Raw genomic sequence first — 8478 nt, 5'->3', positions numbered from 1 at the left:
TTTTTTTTATTGAAATAGATATGCAAAATACATAAAATAATGTAAATTTGTATCAAAATAGATACGAATACACACAATAAAATAACGTAAATTTTTATGAAAGTATTTATACAAAATACACATAAAATAATGTAAATACGCAGAAAAATATATATACAAAATACACATAAAATAATGTAAATTCGTATCAAAATAAATAAACAAAATTCCAATAAAAGAATGTATATATGTAGGAATATATATCAATCTCTCTCTCTCTCTCTCTATATATATATATATATATATATATATATATATATATATATATATATATATATATATATATATATATATATATAATACAAATAAAATAACAAAAATTTGTATAAAAATATATACAAAAATAAACAAAAATAATTTAAATTTGTTTGAAAATAGATATGCAAAATACACCTGAAATTAGGCAAATTTTTATTGAAATTCATATACAAAATACACGTAAAATAATGTAAATTTGTAAAAAAATATGTAAACAAATACTCTTAGGATAACGTAAATTTTCATAAAATATATATACAAAATATTCATTAAATAATGTAAATATGTCTAAAAATATATATACAAAATACACAGAATAACGTAAAATAGTATCAAAATAAATAAACAGAATATCAATAAAATAATGTAAATTTGTATGAAAATAAAGATGCAAAATACCAAAATAATAACGCTTATTTGTTTAAAAATATATATACAAAAATACACATAAAATAATTAAATTTGTATTAAAATAAATATACAAAAGGCACATACAATAAAGAAAATTTGTATTGAAATAGATATGCAAAATACACATAAATAATGTAAATTTGTGTCAAAATATATATACGAATACATATAAAATAGAGTAAATTTCTATGAAAATATATATTCAAAATACATATATATATATATATATATATATATATATATATATATATATATATATATATATATATATATATATATATATATATATATATATATATATATATATATATATATATATATATATATATATATATATATATATATATATATATATATATATATATATATATATATATATATATATATATATATATATATATCAAATACACCTAAAATAATGAAAATTCGTATCAAAATAAATACACAAAATTCCGATCAAAGAACGTATATTTGTAGGAAAATAAATATACAAAATACACATAAAATTACGAAAATTTGAATAAAAATATATACAAAAATACACAAAATTAATTTCAATTTGTATGAAAATAGATATACAAAATACACATATAATTAGTTAAATTTGTATTTAAATACGTGTACAAAATATACATAAAATTAGGTAAAGTTATATTGATATACATACATGAAATAATATTTAAATTTGAATGAAAATGTATAAAAAAATACAACTAAAATAACGTAAATTTGTATAAAATATATATATATATATATATATATAGATATATATATATATATATATATATATATATATATATATATATATATATATATATATATATATATATATATATATATAAATACAAAATACACATTAAATAATATAAATATGTATAAAAAAATATATGCAAAATACAAATAGAATAATGTAAAATTGAATCAAAATAAATACACAGAATGTTAATAAATAATGTAAATTTGTATGTAAATTAAGATGCAAAATACCCACAAAATAACGCATTTTTTAAAAATATATATACCAAAATACACATAAAATATTTGAATTTGTATTAAAATATATACAAAATATATGCAAATATATAAATATATATATATATATATATATATATATATATATATATATATATATATATATATATATATATATATATATATATATATATATATATATATATATATATATATATATATATATATATATATATATATATATATATATATATATATATATATATATATATATATATATATATATATATATATATATATATATATATATATATATATATATATATATATATATATATATATATATATATATATATATATATATATATATATATATATATATATATATATATATATATATATATATATATATATATATATATATATATATATATATATATATATATATATATATATATACACATAAAATGAAGTAAATACGTATAAAAAAATGTAAAAAAATACACATAAAATAATGTAAACTCGTATGAAAATAAATAAACAAAATACTAATAAAAGAATGTGTATTTGTATAAATATAAATATACAAAATACACATAAAATAACGTAAATTTATATAAAACTATATACAAAAATCCACAAAAGTAATTAAATTTCGATGCAAATAGGTATACAAAATACACTTAAAATAAGCTAAATTTGAATTGAAATATATATACAACCTACATAAAATAATGTAAATTTGTATCAAAATATTTATAGAAATACACTTATAATAACGTAAATTTGAATAGAAATATATAAACAAAATACACATTAAATAATGTAAAAACGTATAAAAAATATGTTCAAAATATACAAATAATCATTTAATTCGTATCAAAATATATAAACAAAATACCAATAAAATAATATAAATTTGTATGAGAAAACATATACAAAATACACATAAAATAACGCAAATTTAAAAATATATATATGTACAAAAATGCGCATAAAATAAAGTAAATTTGCATAAATATGAATATGCAAAACACACATTAAATAATGTAAATGCGTATAAAAAAAGTATACAAAATACCTATGAAATAATCTAAACTCGTATCGAATTAAACTAACAAAATACTAATAAAATAATATAATTTTTGATGAAAATATATATAGAAAATAAACATAAAATAACCTAAATACAAATACATATATACACATAAAATAATTTAAAATTGAAAGAAATAAATATTCAAAATAAACATAAAATAAGGTAAATTTGTAATGAAATATATGTAAAAATGCACATAAAATAATGTAGATTTGTATGAAAATATATATACAAATACACATAAAATAACATGAATTTGTATAAAATTTGTATAAAATTATATACGAATACACACAATAAAGTAAAGTAATTTTTTTATGAAAATATATATACAAAATACACATAAAATAATGTAAATACGTAGAAAAATATATATACAAATATATATAAAGTAAATTGGTATCAGAATAAATAGATAAAATTCCAATAAAAGAATGTATATTTGTAGGAAAATATGTATAAAAAATAAAAATAAAATAACTAAAATTTGTATAAAAATATATACAAAAACACACAAAAATTACTTAAATTTGTTTGAAAATAGATATGCAAAATACACATAAAATTAGGTAAATTTGTATTGAAATATATATATAAAATACACATAAAATAATGTAAGTTTGAATGAAAATATATAAACAAATACACTTAAAATAGCGTAAAATTGTAATAAATATATATACAAAATACAAATTAAATAATGTAAATATGTATAAAAAATATATACAAAACACAAATAGAATAATGTAAAATCGTATCAAAATAAATACACAGAATATTAATAAAATAATATAAATTTGTATGAACATAAAGATGCAAAATACCAATAAAATAATGAATTTTTTATAAAAAAATATATACCAAAAAACACTTAAAATATTTAAATTTGTATTACAATAAATATACAATATGCACATACAATAAGGTAAATTTGTATTGAAAAAGATATGCAAAATACATATAAAACAATGTGAATTTGTTTCAAAATATATACGAATACTTATTGTATGTGCATTTTGTATATTTATTTTAATACAAATTCAATTATTTTATGTATTTTTTTGTATGAATATATTTATACAAATATGCGTTATTATATGGGTATTTTGCATCTTTATTTTCATACAATTTTCATACAAATTTACATTATTTCATTGAAATTCTGTTTACTTATTTTGAAACGATTTTACATTATTCTATGTGTATTTTGTATATATATTTTTATACATATTTACATTATTTAATATATATTTTGTATAAATATTTCATGCAAATTTACGTTATTGTATGTGTATTTGTTTATATATTTTCATACAATATTACATTATTTAATGTGTATTTTGTATATGTAGATCAATTCAAATATGAAATTTTTTTGTGTAGTTTGCATATCTATTTTCAAACAAATTTTAATTTTTTTGTGTATTTTTGTATATATTTTTATACAAATTTTAGTTATTTTATTTGTATTTTGTATATATATTTTCTTACAAATATACATTCTTTTATTGGAATTTTCTTTATTCTTTTTGATACGAGTTTATATTATTTTATATGTATTTTAAATATATATTTTTCTACGTATTTACATTATTTTATGTGTATTTTGTATATATATTTTCATAAAAATTTACGTTATTTTACTTTGTGTATTCGTATATGTTTTGATACAAATTTATATTATTTTATGTGTAATTAGCATATCTATTTCAATAAAAATTTACCTTATTGTATGTGTATTTTCTATATTTATTTTAATACAAATTTAATTATTTTATGTCTATTTTTGTATATATATATATATATATATATATATATATATATATATATATATATATATATATATATATATATATATATATATATATATATATATATATATATATTTTAAATATGAGTAATTTTATTGGTATTTTGCATCTTTATTTTCATAAATTTTTACATTACTTTTTTGATATTCTGTATATTTATATTGAAACAATTTTACATTATTCTAGGTGTATTTTGTATATATTTACCTTACATATTTACATTATTTTATGTGTATTTTGTATATATATTTTTCTACGTATTTACATTATTTTATGTGTATTTTGTACATAAAAAATCTACGTTATTTTATTGTGTGTATTCGTATATAATTTTATACAAATTTTATACAAATTCATGTTATTTTATGTGTATTTGTATATATATTTTGTATATATTATATACATATTTATATTTATTATATTTTATATATATATATATATATATATATATATATATATATATATATATATATATATATATATATATATATATATATATATATATATATATATATATATATATATATATATATATATATATATATATATATATATATATATATATATATATATATATATATATATATATATATATATATATATATATATATATATATATATATATATATATATATATATATATATTCATTCAAAATTACATTATTTTATTGGGATTTTGTTAATTTCATTCGATACGAATTCAGATTATTTGATAGGTATTTTGTATACATATTTTTATAAGCATTTACATTATTTAATGTGCGTTTTGTATATTTATTTTTATGCAAATTTATTTTATGTGCATTTTTGTACATATATTTTTATTGAAATTTGCGTTATTTTATGTGTATTTTGTATATGTTTTCTCATACAAATTTACATTATTTTATTGGTATTTTGTTTATTTATTTTGATACGAATTACACTATTATTTGTACATTTTGTACATATTTTTTTATATGTATTTACATTATTTAATGTGGATTTTGTTTATACATCTCTATACAAATTTACGTTATTATATGTGTATTTGTATAAATATTTTGATACAAATTTACATTATTTTATGTATGTTGTATTTATATTTCAATTCAAATTTAGCTTATTTTATGTGTATTTTGTATATCTATTTTCATACCAATTTAATTACTTTTGTGGATTTTTGTATATATACAAAAATACCCAGAAATAATTTGAATTTATATGAAAATAGATATACAAAATACACATAAAACTGGGGTAAATTTCTTTTGAAATATATATACAAAATACCCATAAAATATTGTAAATTTGTGTCAAAATATATCAACAAATACACAAAAAATAACGTAAATTTGTATAAAATATATATACAAAATACACATTAAATAATTAAAAAGTGTATAAAAATATATATACAAAATACGCAAAGAATAATGTAAAATCGTATCAAAATAAATGAGCAGGATATCAATAAAATAATATAAATTTCTATGAAAATAAAGATGCAAAATACCCATAAAATAACGCATATTTGTATAAAAATAGATATACAAAAATAAACATAAAATAATTAAATTTGTATTAAAATACTTATTCAAAATGCACATACAATAAGATAAATTTGTACTGAAATAGATATGCAAAATACACATCAAATAATGTATATTTGTATTAAAATATGTATACGAAAACATAAAATAGCGTAAATTTCTATGAAAATATATATATATATATATATATATATATATATATATATATATATATATATATATATATATATATATATATATATATATATATATATATATATATATATATATATATATATATATATATATATATATATATACAAAATACACCTAAAATAATGTAACTTCGTATCAAATTCAATAAACTAAATTTCAATAAAAGAATGTATATATGTAGGAAAATAAATATACAAAATAATATATAAAATAACTAACATATGTATAAAAATACATACAAAAATACACAAAAATAATTTCAATTTGTATGAAAATACAAATACAAAATACATATAAAATCAGATAAATTTGTATTGAAATACATATAAGAAATACACATAAAATAATGTAAATTTGTATGAAAATATAAAAACAAATAGACATAAAGTAACGTATATAAGTATAAAATATATAGAGAAAAAGCACATTAAATAATATAAATATGTAAAATAAAATATATACAAAATACACAGAGAACAATGTTAAATCGTATCAAAATAAATACACAAAATATCAATAAAATAATGTAAAATTGTAAGAAAATAAAGATGTAAAATAATCATAAAAAAGCACTTTTTTATAAAAATATATATACAAAAATGCACATCAAATAATTAAATTTGTATTAAAATAAAAATACAAAATACACATATAATATGATAAATTTGTTTTGAAATAGATATGCAAAACACATATCAAACAATATAAATTTGTTGCAAAATATATATACGAATAAACATGAAAAAACGTAAATTTCTATAAAAATATATAAAAAAAATACACATAAAATGATGTAAATACGTATACAAATATATATACAAAATACACATAAAATAATGTAAATTCGTACCAAAATAAATAAACAAAATACCAATAGAACAATATGAATTTGTATGAATATAAATATACAAAATACACATAAAATAACGTAAATTTGTATAAAACTCTATACAAAAATACACAAAAGTAATTTAAATTTGTATAAAAACAGATATACTGAATATATATTAAATAAACTAAATTAGTATTGAAATATATATAAAAAATACATAAAATAATGTATATTTGTATCAAAATAAATAAACAAATACGCATAAAATAACGTAAATTTGTTTTAAAATATATAAACAAAATACACATTAAATTATGAAAATACGTATACAAAATATATACAAAATACACATATTATAATGTAAATTCGTATCAAAATACATAAACAAAATAAAAAAGAAAGGTAAATTTGTTGAAAAAATATATACAAAATACACATAAAATAACGCAAATTTCTATAAAAATATATGTACAAAAACGCACATCAAATACTTTAAATTAGTATGAAAATAAATACACAAAATACACATAAAATAAGGCGAATTTAGAATAAAAAAAATACAAAATACACTTAAAATAATGTAAATTTGTATAAAAACAACAACACAAATGTACACAAAATGAAGTAAAATTGTATAAAAATATATATATATATATATATATATATATATATATATATATATATATATATATATATATATATATATATATATATATATATATATATATATATATATATATATATATATATATAGATATACAAAACACATATTAAATAATGTAGATGCGTATAAAAATATGTATAGAAAATACACATGATATAATCTAAATTCGTATCGAAATAAATGAACAAAATACAGATAAAATAATGTAATTTTGAATGAAAATATATATAGAAAATACACATAAAATAACGTAAATACAAATAAATATAAACACATAAAATAATTTGAATTGGAATGAAAATAGATATAAAAATAAACATAAAATAAGGCAAATTTGTAATGAACTATGTATACAAAATACACATAAAATAATGTAGATTTGTTTCAAAATATATATACGAATACACATAAAATAACGAAGATTTCTATAGAAATATATATACAAAATACACATGAAATGATGTAAATACGTATAAAAAAATATATACAAAATACACATTAAATAATGTAAATTCGTGTCAAAATAAATAAAGAAAATATCAATAAAAGAATGTGTATTTGTATGAAAATACATATACAAAATACACATAAAATTAGGTAAATTTGTATTGAAATACATATACAAAATACAGGTAAAATAATGTAAATTTGAATGAAAATATATA

This window comes from Eriocheir sinensis, chromosome 23 (assembly GCF_024679095.1).
Source record: "Eriocheir sinensis breed Jianghai 21 chromosome 23, ASM2467909v1, whole genome shotgun sequence".
Lineage (NCBI taxonomy): Eukaryota > Metazoa > Arthropoda > Malacostraca > Decapoda > Varunidae > Eriocheir > Eriocheir sinensis.
The sequence above is the reverse complement of the archived record's forward strand: the minus strand, read 5'-3'. Positions refer to the sequence as shown.